The sequence below is a fragment of the Urocampus carinirostris genome, chromosome 5 (genome assembly GCF_059441175.1).
Source record: "Urocampus carinirostris isolate Australia breed hairy pipefish chromosome 5, RoL_Ucar_1.0, whole genome shotgun sequence".
Taxonomy (NCBI): domain Eukaryota; kingdom Metazoa; phylum Chordata; class Actinopteri; order Syngnathiformes; family Syngnathidae; genus Urocampus; species Urocampus carinirostris.
The window spans coordinates 45099050-45117726 of record NC_142353.1 but is presented as its reverse complement, the minus strand read 5'-3'; the positions used below and the strand labels follow the sequence as shown (position 1 = coordinate 45117726).

The following is an 18677-nucleotide window of genomic DNA, read 5'->3' as shown; positions in this document are numbered from 1 at the left end:
TTGTACTTTAGCAGTTTTCACTATCCGGAGAAGGAATTAAAGCTTCAATTGCACTTCCCCTGTGATCATGGTCCTTCTTTGGTGGTTTAGCTTGGTGCCTTATCAATGACACTCTACTCATTTCAGCTACAGTTTCCAGTTGTGCAAAATCTCTTAAATAATCCTTAAGATTTCCTCCATAAAAACAAGCACTTGTTCCTTTACGTCCCCTCGTTACTGCCCGGCTCAGTAAGCGTAAGGCGTAGGATTTTTGAAACGTCCGATTTTATGACTCATTGAAGATTCACTCTCGTACCCTCTATAAATCGATCTAAGCGATTTTTAATGGGATGTCTTGACGGCGTGTCCGATTGAATATAAAATTGAAATGTGATTAAAGCTTGCTGATGTTTATTGATGAGACACTAAAGTAGTCAGATGTTAAGTGTGGCTTTATGGAGTTATTTTTAATATGGAAAAATTACACACTGGAAATTTTACACCGCAACAACAGAGTAGTATGTTTGTCTTGCTGGTTATACAGTAGACCTCCAGGATACAACATGAATCCGTTCTAAAAAGTGGAAATTGCAAGGTGAACTGTTTTCCAAACCCCTGATACCCCCGGTAAAACATACTTTTCTACATAGCAGTTAGATACTCTGTTGGAATAATGCCCATAAGTTATTCAACTTTACTATAGTGTACGTGTGGTATATGTTTGCTTGAAATATTCTGCTTACAAAAAAAAATATTCTCTCAGCAAAAGTCTTCCACTACACCCTGGCAAGAGATAACTAATGGTGTGAATCAGTTACAGATTTGACCCGCAGGCCAAGGTTCCTTCTTGAAGATAGCGTGAAGAAAGTTAATCAGTCACATTTCAAATAAGTTGTTGTGCAAGAACTAGTTTCAACTGGAATATTTAACCTTCAACCCACCCCTTACCCTTTGTGTTGAAACCACATTGTAACCAGGGCGTTGCTTTCTAAATAAAAGGCCAGCAAAGGGAAGACTGCTTCAGTGTGAGAGGAGGATTATATGAAGCAGCCTTCCTGTCACTTTCCTTGCAAGAAAACCATACACAATTCTCTGTGTCTTTTTTGTATGCAGGTTTTTGTTACAAGTGTTGGGTTGAACCTGACATACTCTTAAAAAAACTAGTTTGTAGTAAGTACTACAAACTGTATATGTCATATACCCGAATATAAATAAATATACATGTAAAAGAAACATGGCATTTTGTTTTCCATTGGTATTAGTGACTTGAGCTGGTACGGTAGAGTTAGTGGGTGGATGCAGAGAGGGTGGAGTGAGCGGATGAGAATTAAAAACAATTTTAAAACTTAGGCCCAATCCCATTTCTCTCACTCGGCCCTGAGGACCCTCCAGTGAGGTCCCTCGAAGAGGAGTGCCCTCCGCGAGTGAAGTGCAAAGCGGAAAAGGTTTGGACAAGACTTGCAAGGTTCCACCCCTGTCCAGGAGATGGCGGTAATATTAATTGGCTGTAGACCTTAGTGACGTATAGGCCTACGTCACATGTAAACAACTCGAGTCTCAACGTAGTGTGTCAGTTGGAGAGTTCGTGCAACGTTAAAAATGCCCGCTACAGCTGTGTTATTACCGATTGCCTGAAAGCTCATCATCTTTTCCGTGTCTCCAATCAACGGAGGAGAAATGTGCTATACTGAAGACAGCTTTGGCGCTATGTAGTGCTGATTCATCTTTACAAGGTACGTACACTCATTAAAAAAAATGACCCGTTCGGTCAAATACAGTAAGAGTTAACATACAATGCACGTTCACATAATACCCTATGTTTGTGTAGACATAAATGGCAATCTACTTATTAGTATCTTAATGCCATTTTATGACATATAGTAGGGGTTTTGAATGTGTGACATGACGAAAAGTAAACAAACACAAGAACAGTCCACCTGACCCTTAAGCTGACATAATATCGTCACCAAACTTCCCTGTACGACCCAAAAACCTTAGTTCATAAGGAATTTAATTCAAAAGAGTTGTCATTGGATATAAAAAAGGTCATTTCAACATTTTTTCATGATGCTTACATCACAGTTAAAGCGGTCTTTTTCTTTTCTATGCCCACTTTTATGTCTAAATTGTTATCTATTGTGTTCCAGAGTGGCTGTCCCATAAGCGTGGACAGGTTGGACAGGAATGTTCCCATCCTGTGCTTATGGTTGGATGTGGAGTCAGAACTCATTCAGGACTTAAGGTTGAGCAAGAAGGTTATGTGGGCCCTGCATGAGCTGCTAAAGAGGGAACAGGGCCGTGGCTGGAGGTCCTGATCTACGTGTACTGGCTGGCCCACGCTCTGTCCTACCGTGTGGTGTCACGGGTCTTCAGGGTTCCCAGGTCCACCGTACAAAGAATTGTCCACAGTTAATATGGAATAAATTGCCCAAAAGCCATATTTAGGCTCTTTAAGTCAGACCCACATTTGCATTATGTGCTTTTCTGCATTACTATTCAATAAACATCTTCATTTTGAGTAACACCTTGGTGGTTTATTTCATAATGATGTGAGATACTGTGTGTGAACTATGTGACTGTTGGACAGAAAACAACTACAAATCACTCCAGCTTAAATAATAGTTTACTTTCAGAAAAACAAACTCACATTGGGCCAAAATACATAATAGTAAATAATGTGTCACAAATTTTAACAAAAATATACCAATACTTCCATGAAGCTGGAAAACACAAACTGGAACTTCATTGAGTTCTTAATAAAAAAAACAATATTATCCTTTTATAAAACAAAGGGAAACATTGCAGAGATGTCACTGTTCTGGAAATTTGTCCACGAGCTTCCCAAAAAGGACGGGAACCGCTCAGTTTTGGCCACAGTTTCCTCGAGCCTTTTCCTCACTCCGGCAGACTCCGCTTTCAAAAAGTCAAGGAGTGTATCGTGCTTCCTTTTTTTTCTGGGTGATTTGGGGTTTGGCGCCGGATTAGAAGGTGCCAACGACGTGCCCGGTGGTGTGGATGGCGTGGTAGCTGTGATGGTGACCAGCTCTTCCACGGGACGTTCTACAGTGGCCTTTAGGTTGGGTGGAAAAAACAAGAATTACTTAATGCTGATGTATTGTACAAAAACAACTGAGTATAGGATGCTCAGCAAGTTGATGTGAGACAGGAAATTATAGGATGTGTTCTGGATAATTATTTGATAGTGAATAGATACACAAAATTGACATGTTATTCTTATGGCTGTATGAGCCTTCTATTGGCCAGCATCACATATGCTTTAGAATTGTCTCCACATTTGGACAACATTTTGAGAAGGTAATTAGTTTACTTAATATGTGTTTACAGAGAAGGCAGTGGACTATGTGATAGTAGTTTGTTTCAACTGTATTTCCACGTGAAATTCGGAGACATTACTCATAATGCATGATGAAAACTAATGCATTCTGATCTCACATGAAAGAATCATATTGTAAATAAAACACGACACCCGAAATTGTGTGCAGTAAACAAGCGCTTATGTCCAGAACGGTATTCTGACTATGCTCCTTTAGCGACTGGCCATGTACAGTAGATGTAAAAGGACGACTCGTTTAAGATAAAAACAGGGATGGGCTGAACCGTGATTTTCTGCCCAGTTATCCTACTTTAAAGTTTGTAGCGTGAAGATTTTTTTTTTGCCAGCTCCCTTGGTAGATTAGTGCACTTCGTAAAGTAGCGATTTTGCAATGTTCGTGTTTTAACGCGAAAATACGATTTTCTATTGCATTTACGTCTAACTAAGATATCTCAATACATTTTGTTGCAAATACATGCGTGGTTGTGGAAAACTACTTACATTTGTGCGGTTCCTTTCCGGGCATGTTTGTTGATATTGAGAATTCGCAAAGCCTTCTGGGTAGTCACTTCGCCGCCAAGTGAGGTCGAGAGCCCCCTCGGTCTTGAAGTGGCTACGACATGGTTTGAGGGCACTTCTGCCTCGGTCTTGAGAGTATCGGGACACACCCCATTTTCACGTGAACGCGCAAACCGAGTGACTAGGGCACATAGCGAGTGAAAGTGCGAAGAATGGGACTCAGCCTTCAACTTACTTGTCATGCTCATAGAAGACTTTGTTGCTTGTTAAATCGCATCCTTATTCCCAATATTTCCTGACCGTCAATTGGTTAGATTCCTTAATGAGGATCATGATGAGGGTTCCTTCATCGTATTTCTTAATACATGCAAGCGCCGTTTCCATAGTTATCGTGTTCGAGATTCTCCCTTTAGCATCAGTCCAAGTCTTGAGACCTATGGGTAATGAATACAGGACAAAAATATATATAAATAAAAATATCTTAATAAAGCACACATGATTCTGAACTAAATAAACAGAGTGAAATGCATTGTGGGAGTAAATTAAGGCCATAGCATGTGGACTGTGACCAATAACAGACCCGCATCTTTTATGATGTCGACCAATAACATACAGTCATCTTAGAGACTTACGAGGCACGAATTGGAGATAGTTACTCACTACTTCTTCCAAAAAGATATCTACTGGATTACCCCTACATTTGAAATACAACAAAAGTGAACAGTATAATAAAATAGCAATCAGCAGTAAACAGTATAAAGTGAGTTTAATAAATAAATCTAACTCTCACGACCTTGAGACAACTGGTCAAGTAGACAGCCTACTTCACGTCAAGTATTTTGTTCACATTGTAAATCAATATTTATTTAGATAGATAGATAGATAGATAGATACTTTAGTTTCACTCTATAGAATAAATCCCAATCTCTAGTCAGACAACTGCTCAAGTAGACAAGTACTACTTCACTTCAAGTATATCCCACAATAAAAGTAAACGGTTCTACAATATGAACTGTGTTTAACACTGCAATTCAAAATAAGTATATCAAACTCTCACAACTTGACACAACTGGTCATGTAGAAATAGGCAACTGCACTTCAAAGATCCCTTTCTCTACCTAAATTGCATGTCTTTGGAATGTGGGAGGAAACCCAAGCAGACATGGGGAGGACATGCAAACTCTGCACTGGGAGGCAGCTGTAGTTGAAAGTGAAGCCTGAACGCCCGCTGTGACAAGTGAGAACAAACTAATCAGTCAATTTGTATTATTTAACATGACATGGTGTCTCATTTTGCGTCATATACAGTGGAATAAAATATTTTAATATTATAATTGTAACTGTTGACAAAATAATACAAGAAGTTGTAATATGAAACCATTGTTTGTCTCCTTTAAATATATGGAAAAACACAATCCTAATTGCACAAATGAATCATTACTAAGAGAACGTGTTGCCCATTTTTATTTTCCCACAAAATATGGATTCAAACTCAAAATGCAAGGTGTCCTGAGTCTCCGCTTTTTTTCTCCCTTGTCAAGTATTCTTGAAATTACAAACCCAAAATTGATTTTCAGCGTTCGATCAGACAGCGGTTGGAAAAAAAAAAAAAAATCACTTCCGGAGTCTTATTAGAAAGGACACTTACAGCATTTTCTTCACTCCTTTTTCAGAGAGGAAGGAAGATAAATAAAGGAAATATCTCAGAAAGTGGAAAAAGTGAATGACAGGAAATGATAATACAGACGCTCCTCTACTTACGACCATTCCACTTGCGAAAAACGGTAGATACGAACATATTTTTTTCCGGGATGTCGGAAAATATCCGGATATTGCTGTAAGTTTGATTTTGTAATGTGTACAGGACATTACTGCAGTGCTTATTTCCACCACTACTGGCGAGTGGCGCTGTGAGAGGTCACCTAGCATCCACCCCGAAGAAGAAATATGGCTTCTACTTCCTAGTTGCTGTGAAAACATTCTATTCTGTATCTCCAGCGCGCTAAGAACTTTGACATTTTTATTGTGTCATATCTCGTTCATCTGTTCAATATGGTTGGTGTAAAGTGTCAAGAAGAGGCGAGCGGTTTCTTTTAAAATGAAAGTGGAATAAGAAAGTTTGATGCGGTTGAGGAAACGTTTAGATCGCTTTTTTTCTGACACTTTTACCACTGAGGAGGACCTCTTGAAGCGCATCTTCCAAAAGTAAGTTAAACTTAACTTTATAGAGCATATTATCTTATGGATTGTTTACTTTTTTAGTACAAAACGATACAATTTACTCATACAAGCCTTAAACATACTTATATAAACCTTAAACATATATAGCACTAAGGCAACCTACAAACAAATTCAACTTCCTAACTTGTTCGTAAGTAGTGCAGCATCTGTATCATACTACAGTGGAACCTCGCTAGTTCGCGGTTCCACTTTTGTGGGTTCAGAGCTGAGGACATGGTGTGGACACTCTTATTGTGAAGGGGAGGGGGAGGCCCTGGCACAATGCTTAGTACACGAGGCCAATGCAAAATTTGAAAAAAACCCAGAATGATTAAAATGAAGATACCCAATAAACATATCTTGACTTAAGACCTTATCTTGGTTTTGTCCAATACCCTCGTACCTGTCCAAGTCTTAAAAGAAAAAAAAAGAGTAACGTGAAACCAAACAAAACCGTCACGGTTGCCATGGCGCCCAGTTGGTCACAGCCAGGTGGCGCCGGGTTTTGTCGCGGTTGCCGCCGCACCCAATTGGCCCGCCCATGGACACCGGCTGAGACACGTTGATTGATTGCTCCTTGGGAGTACTTAAACGCGGTCCTTTGAGCCTGTCTGTGAAATTTCTGCAAGACTCCTGTTAAACCCTGTGAAATGCCTGCGTTTGATCCCGTTTTATTTTTGGCCCGATTTGTTTGATTTTTACCCCTCTTTTGTTTGGATTCCAATCCACTTCTGCGACCATCGATCCTCGGATCGAGTGTCCGCGCATTCCTCCTCTCCCTAATAAATTGCGAGTACGTTACGCTATTGGGTTCTCAATTATGTTTCCTGTCCTGGTTCGTGACAAAAACGTATTGTGATTACTCTGGACTGTAATCTGAACTGTAACATCTGCAATTACATGCGTCAACAAACTAAAAGACCGATAGTTATAATAACGCATTGGTCTAAATTAGATCAGAAATGGGTAGTCTTCTGCTCAATACGTGTCTCCGTGGAGAAGTTCAGTAGGACCTTGCTGTAACATAATAAAGGCTGGAGATTGTTTGTCCGGCCCTAGAGAGACACGTTGTTTGTTCTGCTGTTAGATAGATAGATACTTTATTCATCCCTGTAGGGAAATTCACACTTCCAGCAGTCTACCCCGTTGTTTATTAACAGATGAACATGATGCCCTAGGGGTGCTTGTAGCGGAGTGGATGACGTCACACGCCAGTCCAAAAGTTCGACATCCCTGTGGCAGATGGAAATCTTGTTCTTTGTGTCCAGGGATACACCACCTCGTGTTAGCGAGTCCGTCTCCTCTCCGATTCCTGTAGGCTTTTGTGTCTCTGTATAGCGACGCTGAAGCCGGATTGCTCCGGGTAGCTCCGGGTGGCTACACGTTAGCGTCCGGAATGCTAAACGTGAGCCACGTTTCCGCAAAACACAGCAACTGCGCTCCCTGTGCGCTTCGATGTTTTCCACCAGCACTCATTGATCTCATTTGGTAGTGAGTTCGCATTTACCATGATTGCGGATGGTACTGAAGACTTATAACGCCGCTAGCCGCTTCGCTAGCTCCGGTTCTTTCTCCACGATAGGCCTCTTCATCACGCCGGCACGAGAATTCTTCAGGGCAAGGAGTTGATTCCTTGAATTAACGCATTTTTGTGCGCTAAAACCCATGTCCATAGGATAGAAGTAATCCATAGTGTAGTTGTCAAAAGGGGAAGAAAAACACAGAAGATAGAAGCAGACAATAAAACAAAAACAAAAAATCACAAAAAGTGAGAGATAACAGGGGAGCTGCTGGAAAGGCAGCGCCGCTTTTTATGAGCCCTTCAAAAAAAAGACATGTATTTTTACCAAAAGCAGGAGACGAACAGCGTGGTTTTCAGAGAAACCATCATGCAAGAAGGCCACAAAGGAGAAATTTCAAAGTGTAATAAAATAGCTTGAGTAATTCCGCTTTCTGTCTTTTTCCATCTTCCCTCTCGCAGCTGCCACCTCTGCAGGAAGGGAACATGGTGTGCCGAGGAGTGACATTTCAGATTTGATCTTGGAGAGATGGAGTGAAGCCCATTTAGCCGAATGAACATCACAACATTTCTCTCCTATAACCACACGGAGTCATTTGATTTTTAATAAAATATAGTGCCATGAAACTCAACGGCTTTAATGGTCTACGGTTGTTTAATGTATTGTTCTCTTCATCGTCATTGACGTTCATCGTCGTTCGCGCTCTCTCCTCTTTGATGTTATCAATCTTTGACGTCCCGGCGTCGTTTTATTCCACCGCCATAACAATGTTTCATCTTCTCCATCCACAGTACCACCGTCTGTGCCTCAGTCACTTATCAGAGCTCATCATTCCGATGGAACATTCGCCATCCGTCCTCCTTTGGTCGACCCCTGGCTCCGGTCGTTGTTTTCATCCGAAGCCTCATCATCTCCCTAACTATCCCGGCACTGCAGTTTTTGTATGTGCGCCGCACTTTAAAAGCTTTATGCTAATTCGAGCATAGCATTACGGTGAGAGGACCAATTTCAGAAGTGCTTGGCCACATTTTATTGCCGGTCATAAACCCAAGGTCAGATATGTCAGTGAAAGAGGTGAGAGCGTGCATGGGTGCAGGGAAGCCAAATTTCTATCCCAGGGGTGGCTAACCCAGTCCTGGAGAGCCACACGTCCTGCATATTTTGGAGGTTTCTCTGCTCCAATACCTGGATCATTATCAAGCTCTCACAAGGCTTGCTGAGAGGCTGAAAATTGGCGTCACCTGTGTTTGAGTAGAAACTTCCAAAACATGCAGGACGTGCAGCTGGTCTGCAAACAACAGAGCGGTAGTAGGGAAGGCCCAGCAGCGACTCCATTTCCTGAGAGTGCTCAGGAAAAATCATCTGAAACAGCAGCTGCTCTAGAGCATTCTGACATACTGCGTCACGGTGTGGCATGCTGGGTGCACGGCAGCAGACAGGAAAACACTTCGTAGGGTCATGAACACAGCCCAGAGAATCGTCGGTTGCTCTCTACCCAGTCTGGAGGACATTGCCTGCTCTCTCTACCTCAGCAGAACAGAAATCATCATCGAGGACTATTCTCACCCCGTCCACAGTCTCTTTGACCTGCTGCCTTCCGGCAGACGCTAAAGGTCACACATAACAAAAACAAACAGAGACAGTTTCTTCCCCAGAGCCATCACCACCCTTAACACACACCGCACAAAAAAACTCTTGCAAACACACTACCTCATACAGATGTCAAATTGTATTCATGTCTATGCTCACTTTGCACAATGTTGCCTATTTTGCACTAATACGATCCCAAAACTGTATCCAACACCCTACATGCCCACACTTTCTTGTGTGAATTATAACTTTTATCTTCTTTCTTGTCTTTTATTCTCACTGTAAAATGTGAAACTGGAGTGCCACGTCCAATTTCGTTGTCACAATATGTTCAATCCATTTTATAACAATGACAATAAAAGGTATAATCTATTGTATCCTATTCTATTCACTCCAGGACCGAGTTAGCCACCCCTGTTCTATCCTGTTGGGCTTTTTTTGTTTTCCTTTTGTTCATAAATATGCAATACTGTTCAAAGTCACACTTTTTATTTATCAAATGAGTTATCTAATGTTTGTGTTCTTTTACCTATATTTATTTTTTTAACTTTTTTCTTTTCCAGTTTGCCTTGAGGGCCAGCATCTCGGTGTCTCCTCTTAACTGAAGATGTTGGTGTTTAGAAGGTACCATTTGACCTAGTTGAGGACCCTTAAGACGTTCATTTCTCAAAATGGAGAGACTGATGTACTTGTCTCCTTGCTTGGTTGTGCAGCGGGGCCTCCTACCTAGCGCTCCACTCTGATTAAAGGCTGTTTGTGCTGTAGTCAGAGGTGAGCAGTACACACTGTTGTAGGAGATCTTCTTTGACCAGGGGTGTCAAACTCATTTGAACCCGGGGGCCACACGATAGAACATACATTCTGTCGGGGGCAGGACTAGTAGATTAAAGAGAAAGGAAAAGAGAGATAAAGATATAAGAGAAAATGAGAGAGGGTGGGACAAAGAAAGAAAAAGAGAGAGGGAAAGAGCGTGAGAAACATAAGAGGTAAAAAGTAGTGAGAGAGGGGCAAAAGAAAGGGAGAGGAAGAAAGAAGTCCAAAGAGAAATAGAAAGACAGAAGGAGAGAAAAGAAAGTGCAAAGGGTAGGAAGAGAGAAAGAGAAAAGAGAGAAAAGGAAAAAAAGAAGTTAGAGCAAAAGAAGTTAAAAAGACACACAGGGAGAAAGAGACAAAGAGCAACAGAGGAAGAGAGTGAGAGACAGAGACAGATAGTGGGAGAAAAGGGGTGGAAAAGAGAGAGAGAGAGAAAAAGAAATACAAGCACACTGTCTTTGTTCGAGGCACCTGGCTTTGGCAACACCAAGTTGACATATTTCAACCTGCAACTCGTTTTTCTCTTGCGCTTCTCTGAGTGTTGTCTCGCGGGCCGGATTCAATCCCTTAGCGGGCCTAATCTGGCCCGCCCGTTTGACACGTGTGTCTTAGACATACCTTTCATGGAATAGCCTTCATTTCTTAGAACAAATATAAGCTGTCCTATTTCACTCGGAAGTTATCTTTTTTAGCCATTTCTGAATGGCCAGATCACACCACACACCACAAGGGCTACCAGTTGGATATGTAGTTCTAAAATAAAATGTGATTACAATTTTGTTACTATGTTATTATCAGGATGTAGTTATCGGAATTTACATTTAGATAGATAGATACATACGTTATTCATCCCCGTAGGGAAATTCACACCAGCAGTTATCCTTGTGTTGTTTATTAACAGATTAACGGGATGGCCTCAGGGTGCTGTGTTGTAGTTTAGCAACAGCGGAGTGGACGACGTCAAACACTAGTCCAAAAGTTCGACGTCCCTGCAGCAGATGGAAATCTTGGTGCCCAGGGTCACACCACCTCGTGTTCAATTAGATAGCGAGTCTGCCTCCTCTCCGCTTCCCGCAGGCTTTCGTGTCTCTGTCTCTCCTAGCAGCTCTGAAGCCGGGTAGCTCCACGTTAGCGTCCGGGATGCTAGACGTGAGCCACGTTCCCTTAAAACACAGCAAACTGCACTCCCTGTACGCTTTGATTTTTTTCACCAGCACAGCCTGTTCGTCAGTCTTACTTGGTAGAGAGTTCACATCTACCATGATTACAGACGCTACCGAAGGCTTATAATGCCGCTAGCCGCTTAGCCTTCACCTTAATTCCGGCTCTGCATCCACGATAGGGCCCCCTCATCACGCCGGCACGAGAATTCTTCAGGGCAAGGAGTTGATTCCTCGAATAAACGCATTTTTGTGCGTTAAAACCCAAAACCATAGGATAGAAAGTCATCCAAAGTTTAGTTGTTAAACGGGACGAAAAACACCGAAGATAGAAGCAGACAATTAAAACAATAAATCAATAACACGGAGCTGCTGCAATTCATGCCTCGTAAGTCTCTAAGATGGCTGCGTTATTGGTCGACATCATAAAAGATGCAGGTCTGCTATTGGTCACAGTCCACATGCTATGGCCTTAATTTACTCCCACAATGCATTTCACTCTGTTTGTTTAGTTCAGAATATTGTGTGCTTTATTGAGATATTTGTATTTATATGTATTTTTTGTCCTGTATTCATTACCCATAGGTCTCAAGACTTGCACTGATGCTAAAGGGAGAATGTCAAACACGATAACTATGAAAACGACGCTTGCATGTATCAAGAAATACGAAGAAGGAACACTCATCATGACCCTCATTAAGGAATATAACCAATTGATGATCAGGAAATATTGGGAATAAGGATGCGGTTTAACAAGCAACAAAGTCTTCTATGAACATGACAAGTAAGTTGAAGTTTTAAAATCGTTTTTAATTCTCATCCGCTCACTCCACCCTCTCTGCATCCACCCACCAACTCTACCGTACCAGCTCAAGTTACTAATACCAATGGAAAACAAAATGCCATGTTTCTTTTACATGTATATTTATTTATATTCGGGTATATGACATATACAGTTTGTATTACTTACTACGATGATGTCTTTGTCTTTAGCCGCTGAAACATCATGCCAGTTAGAAATCAAATCTGCCAGAGAGTCCCAATGCCCTATTCCTGGTGATTTTTTTGAGAAACTGTCGGCAGGCTAACGAGGCGTCCTCGGGGGACAACCTCGTGCCCGTAGGCACCACATTGGAGACCCCTGCTCAATATTTCCCTTCAACCGGATTTAATTACTTATTTTTTTAATGTGGAACGGCAGAACAGAGTGATATTGATTTATCGGCTCAAATAACAAAACAACCTGGTGGTTTTGCCCAAAAAAGCTAAGACAGCCTCCAGCAGACTAGAGAATGGATGGCTGATTTGCTCGTCATTCAAAACAAAAAGAAAATTGCTACGACGGCGAGTTTTGGTCGAGTTGTTTTTAATTACAATTAGGGCAGCGCCAATGTGCAAACCACTAAAGCAAAATATTACTGATCAGCACTGATGCACTTTAGCATTATCCGGGTTGCACAAGGATTAACAAAGCCCAAGCAATTTACTTTTTAGCTTTTAATCATTCCCGCTCCGTGCGCAACATCCGCCGATAGTCTTCACGTGGGAACCGCCGTACGTCTCGACTTTTTGGTTGTTTATGCAGGCGGAATTTACGTTTTTCTCCTTTTCTCGGTGAGGGGTACTTAGAGGGATGCAGATCCCCTGCAGCCACCCCACAAGAATACATAACGTGGAGCTCTGCACTCGATCCGTTTCCATTACACTCGGTTTTGCGGGAAATGCAATTTGCTCGAGAGGAAAGTGGTCACTGAAACTAAAAAAAAAACGGAATTCGGTTTCGTTTATGCTTCTTTTCGAATATGTAATGGAAATGCTTGTTCCCATTTTCAACTGTCAAGTTGTAAGGGAAATTATGGTACAAGTGTGCCTTTTATCCATCTATTGTTGGAATTATTACTTTATCAACACACACTTCCCTTAGTAATCTGACTCCAATTTCTGACCTTCCCCAAACGCCACTCATCCAACAATACGCGCGCTCGTTCTGAAATAGAACAGTATCAGGAAGCCGGCATTTCACACACGAGTGGTTTTATACCTAACACACAAATCTAATACAAACAACTGGGTCTCGGGTTCCTCTCAATACAATCTTGTGCGTCTCTGTTCCCACCAGCAGGCGCGCCTCTCATCCGAGTAGCCCAGCAATAATTTATACTATGCAATATGCAAATAGCACAGCAACAAAACATTCTAGCATAATTCTATTGGCTATGTGTATACTGCATTTATCCTTAGCTCGCTCCGATTGGTCTTTCCTCCCCAGCAGGATCACGTGTTGGCCCCTCCTGGTTGTGGTTGCAGGCCTCTGAGTCATCAACCTGTTTGGGTAGTCACCGTTTTGTTCTAGAACGGTTTGTTCTAATTCTTGCACCACACATCCTGTTTCATCTGTCAAGCGCTCATGCAGATAAGCAGCATCCTCTAACAAAACACTCTATGCTTATATTTTGATTCCCTTTAATGCTTGTATTTTGATTATCCTTTACTATCTATATATCTATCTATCTACCTTGGTCATATCCCTCGAGAGAGGTGACCAACAGCAAGACAAACATACAAAAAAAGAAAATAAAAAAGGGAAAAAGTAGCAAAAACCCACACAAAATTTTGAGAACCATGGCCAACCCAAATAAGTTAGGCACCTCGGCACCTAAGTTGGTCATGCTTTCGTCCCTCCAGATGAAACTGGATACAAGAAAGCGGTCACTTGGGTCAGGGTGACACAACACACTCTTCTGTTCAAGAGTAGGGCCTGACTGATTTCACTGGTTTACCCATGCCGCATCAAATGAGTGCCCAGCCCATCCCTTTGAACAACTTTCCACGCATTCCTGTCGCCAACAAAAGCTCCAGCTTCCACTAGATTTAGACCTCTTTCCTGCAGAGCACTCAACACCATCCATCCACGTCAATCGCGGCCTTCCTCTTGGTCTGCTTCTATTTAGAATAGAATAGAATATACCTTTATTGTCATTGTTACAACATGGGTTGAATATATTGTGACAACGAACTTGGACGTGACACTCCAGTACCACGTTTTACAGTGAGGATAAAGAAAACAAAGAAGATAAAGGAACAAAAAAGATATTTGTACTGTCCTTGTTGCAGGCTTTGTTTTCCTCCGAAGGGGGATGTATGAGGGGGTGAGGGACAGAGAGATGGACGAATCTGACTAGATGTTTGATCTTACTGTACACACGGTCCAATGTTTTATTCCCCTGGTTGCTCAGTCCACATATTGAGTGAATTTGGGAAGTACAGTCCTTGAGCATGCCTGATTAAAGTCGCCGGCAATGATAAAAACTCCGTCGGGGTGTGCAAGCTGCTTTTTATTGATAGCAGCGAGCAGGAGATTTAGCGAGATGCTAACGTTAGCATCTGGTGGACATAAACAGCAACCACAATGACCACAATTAGCTCTCTCAGTAGATAGAAGGGTCTACACGAAATAGATAAGATAGATACTTTATTCATCCTCGCAGGGAAATTCACATTTCCAGCAGCATTCCTTCGCTGAGAACAATACAATAATAAAGCAAAAGGAATACAATATACAAATACCCAATGTGACGTGCTAATACCCGCTGTAGTGTGTTGTATAGAGTATTTAAATAGTGCTACATAAAATACACACTGCAATGAAAGTACGGTAATATGCAATGTAGGGGGTGTGGTTTAATGTGGGCCTTTACTCCGCCGGCTGGAGTTAAAGAGCCTCATGGTGTAGGAGAAAATGCAGGTTCGATATCTTTTAAGTCTTCTTACGTGATTTAATCAAGTACACCGAGGCTTGCCATGAGGGGGAGCTCTTTATTTCGTCATCCCAAAGAACTCAGAGAACTCCAGACATAACAACGCCTTTATAGCTTCAGTTTGAGTACAACCCAAAAGGCGGCCCTAGTCCTCAGTAACAACAAGGAAGATGCTGTCGTACCCTTATTAGGACATGTTGTTCGCCTCAGTTTGCTCAGAGAGTCCTTGAAGGTCCCAAGGACCTTCCCGAAATGATGTCAACATTCTGTCACACTGTAAGCAAGTCTTTCTACATTTCTTTCTAAATGTATGCAACTCTATTCTACAAATGCAAGTCTATTTTCCACAACAATGGCATGAGGAAGAAAAGTGCTCTTACCAGCAGGTAATTATATCACAATTCTTGGTAAGACACGTCTAACTTTTTTGTATCGAATCATGCAAATACGGCTTCTACTTTGCGAAAAACCTTAATGGGAACACAGTCAATGACGTTTGAATCTCACTGTGCAATGTGCTTTTCCTACAAACTCCGTTTCTTGCGATATGAATTACCTGCCGTATAAACGAGGCAGTGATGATTTCATGTTATCATCACGTACCGCTGTCGAAATTCGGCAGTGAGCCAGCACGCTATTCGCTATTAAACGTGCTAAACAGACAAACGCCGCGAGAAGCAGAAAAGATGATGAGACAAGGCCACAATGAACAGCAGACACAAAGAAGACTGATAGCTTGGCAGCACGCCATTCCTTTTGACAGGGTTCGTTCGGGAGCTCATTTGCCAAATGGGCATTTGGACTCCGCTCGCTGTTATCTCCTTGTTATTATCTTTCAAATGCAGGTCCGTGGTGTCTCTTGCTGAATGACTTCACGGGCTTGATGATTAGACTTGAAGGTGTTCAAATTGTAAGCAGTGTATGGATTGTAATTGTGTCCGGAGTTATCTTTATGGATTTCAGATTCCTCCCACACAACAAAGACACTCAAGTTTGAATACAATGAAAAGCTCGGTTCGCTAAATGTCTGCATTTACAATAATGGTGGCAATCTGCGTTACCAATTCTAATTACCGTATTTTCCGCACTATAAGGCGCACCGAAAAGCCTTTATTTTTTTCAAAAGCTGACCATGCGCCTTATAATACAGTGCGCCTTATATATGGATCAATATTAAGTCTTGCAACTAAGGCAAGCAGCCGCCGACTCGATTTTCCCCCGAAGGCGAAGTCGTCCGCTGGGATTTATGTACCGCCGTTTCATTTCCTAACCAATGTGTCAATCATCATTTGAATCAGTCACTATTGGCTAAAGTTATTCGGAGGTAAAGAGGGCGTATCCTTTTTATCATTTACAGGCTCGCATAGACTAAAGGGGCGAAACAAAGCCTGCAATTGGCCGAAAAAGATGAATGTGAATCACAAGTTGGGTTGCGCTACGGCATAGAGAAAACATTTTTTACTATTCTGTATTTGTAAATATTTTACTCTCCTGGATTTACTATACTCACGGTTGTAAGAGGACCATGGTTACGTATCATTATTGAGCGTGATGGCTGCAAGAGAACTTAGGTGAGCTATGCGGCTTTATATTTTCACGGTTTTTTTTTTTAGAACGATCTTGATGTTTCAGTGATGAGTCTATTTTTAAACTATATTAAATTCAAAGTGTTTATTGTCATATGCACAGTAAAGAACCCCGTTTCCCTGCACACTAAAATTCTTACTCTGCTGTCCACACAGTTGCCAGCAAAAAATAAAATGGAAACTAAGAAATGTTTGGCGTTTCTTGAATCCCAAGACTTTAACCTTCCGAATGATATTTGGAACGATGCATTTGAGTGACATCGTGCAGACACTGTTTCCACACGTGTCTACGACACGTATTTGCTTCTTTGCAAGCTATGGGAATGTTAAGGGGGTAATAAGATGGACTGAACTATCTGACTGTTTTGTCCACGTTCCCATTGTAGCGCCTTATAATCCGGTGCGCCTTATGTATGGAAAATATAGGACAAAAAAACTATTTTTGGGGGGGGTGTGCCCTATAACCCGGTGCGCCTTATAGTGCGGAAAACACGGTAAAAACCTTTGGGATACCAGAGGAGTAGAAGTAAGATCTTAAACGCGAACCCTGGGGCCTGAAATGTCAGTTTTTAGTTTGGGCTTCTTCAAATTCGTTGTTAGCTGAGGAAAAGGGACGGACCTAACTGCTATCAATCATTCTGGATAACTCTGATCAGCGTTACAAGAGCTCAAGACACATCATCGAACCATTTTTCATACAAAACACTCACTACTAATAAATGTTTCAGGTTACAAAGCTATAAATTCGTAAGTAGAGGTACCACTGGACAAGCCTGTAGATCACATGTGATACAAAGATGGCCGACCTAAAATGGCAGCCACCGGCTGTAGTCATCCTCACGTTCTGATTGGTTGAGAATAAGCGCTCTCAAATCTATTATATAGGGTCAGAATCCAGGGTGGAAGGTATTGGGGTGCAATATTTTTAAGGTAATCAAGCTGTGGCTCTTTAACTGATGAACTTTTAGCCAGAAAACCTTTAACATACGAACAAAACTTTCATTAAAATTAATAAAACTAATGCGTTTTTTTTCAACTTGTACTCTATAAACATTTACTATAATTTGCCATAACGTGTTAGAACTTTAAAAGTGCCTCATACAACACATGTAACATAAAATACAAAATAATAAGAGTAAAAGTTGAAGCCTACCTCGTTTTCCACAGTTGAACTCCCACCCAAAACTAATGACGTCACTTCCTGTAAACGGCTTTTATGGAATTGTAGTCTTTCCGGGGGGCAATTGAGAACATTCTCACAGGGTGGATAATTACTACTGCGACATGTAGAATTTCATCAAAATAGCAAGTAAAAATATAAATTCATAACATTTAATCGTCTAATGAAAATAAGTATAGTGGAGTTCATCAAATTATTCAAGGGAAAAAATACAATTTCATTTTATGGCCGACACTCTCCTGAGTAAATTGATAACATTGCAGTGCGGACCCAATGAAATATTTAAAACACAATTTATTAAGGTTTAAATTATTTCAAACACTTAAAAGTGAATATTTAAAGTACTTTTTTTTCAACATTAATCGTAATTTGGAGAAAGATGTTCCATGAAATTTTGCTCCAAAGAGAGAATTACCCAAATACTAATTATAATGATTGTGTTCTATACGCTATACAATGTTTTAAAGGAACAGTGTGTCATATTTTGTGCCCCTTAGTTAAGAAAAAGGAAACATTGATCTGAATACTAGGTAAAAATACCTGAACCATGTACCAAAATTATTTTTTATAAAAGAAACATAGGTCGAGAAATTTGTATTACTTTTACATAGCGGAATCCCTACTGAAGGTCGCCGCCATGTTTTTCTAGCTCAATGGTTCCCTAACTTTTGCAGGCTGGCGCCCCCTAGGTTCCCCAGTGAATTCCTGCGAATGTAGTTACACTACTGCTACAATGATTTATTACTCTTGTTATAACATTTGACTTATCAACTTGCATAAATAAAAAGTGTTACCTCTAATCGATAATGCAGTTTTGGGGTTGGACACGATTAGACATTGTTAGCTAGAGTCACAGTATTCGTTATTTCTCTATGCCTTTGTGAGCTTTTTTCGTCGATGCCGCTTTAATGGAGGTTTGTTTACCTCTCAGTCCTTTTGTATATGCACCTTCTTCGTCTTTTACTTGTAATCCTTTTTATATGACGTGATAATTTTTAAGGTGCTGGTACAAATGACT

General features: G+C 41.1%; 3 long non-coding RNA genes across 3 annotated transcripts in view; 1 reads left to right on the top strand and 2 right to left on the bottom strand.

The window, feature by feature from the left end:
- LOC148366507 (uncharacterized) overlaps positions 1-17681 on the bottom strand; it is a 128324-nt gene extending 110643 nt beyond the window's left edge. The window contains exons 1-2 of the long non-coding RNA XR_015850588.1: positions 17633-17681; positions 4068-4266 (exon numbers count right to left, since the gene is read on the bottom strand). This is a non-coding gene — a long non-coding RNA (uncharacterized LOC148366507). The remainder of the gene's footprint in view (positions 1-4067; positions 4267-17632) is intronic.
- LOC148366509 (uncharacterized) lies at positions 1327-2501 on the top strand. Its single transcript, XR_015850586.1, has 2 exons — positions 1327-1712; positions 2127-2501. It is a non-coding gene; the product is annotated as an uncharacterized LOC148366509 (long non-coding RNA).
- Positions 2585-4052, bottom strand: LOC148366508 (uncharacterized). The gene is made up of 2 exons (XR_015850587.1): positions 3815-4052; positions 2585-3049 (listed from the first exon to the last, which is right to left on the bottom strand). It is a non-coding gene; the product is annotated as an uncharacterized LOC148366508 (long non-coding RNA).
- Positions 17682-18677: the final 996 nt, after the last annotated feature.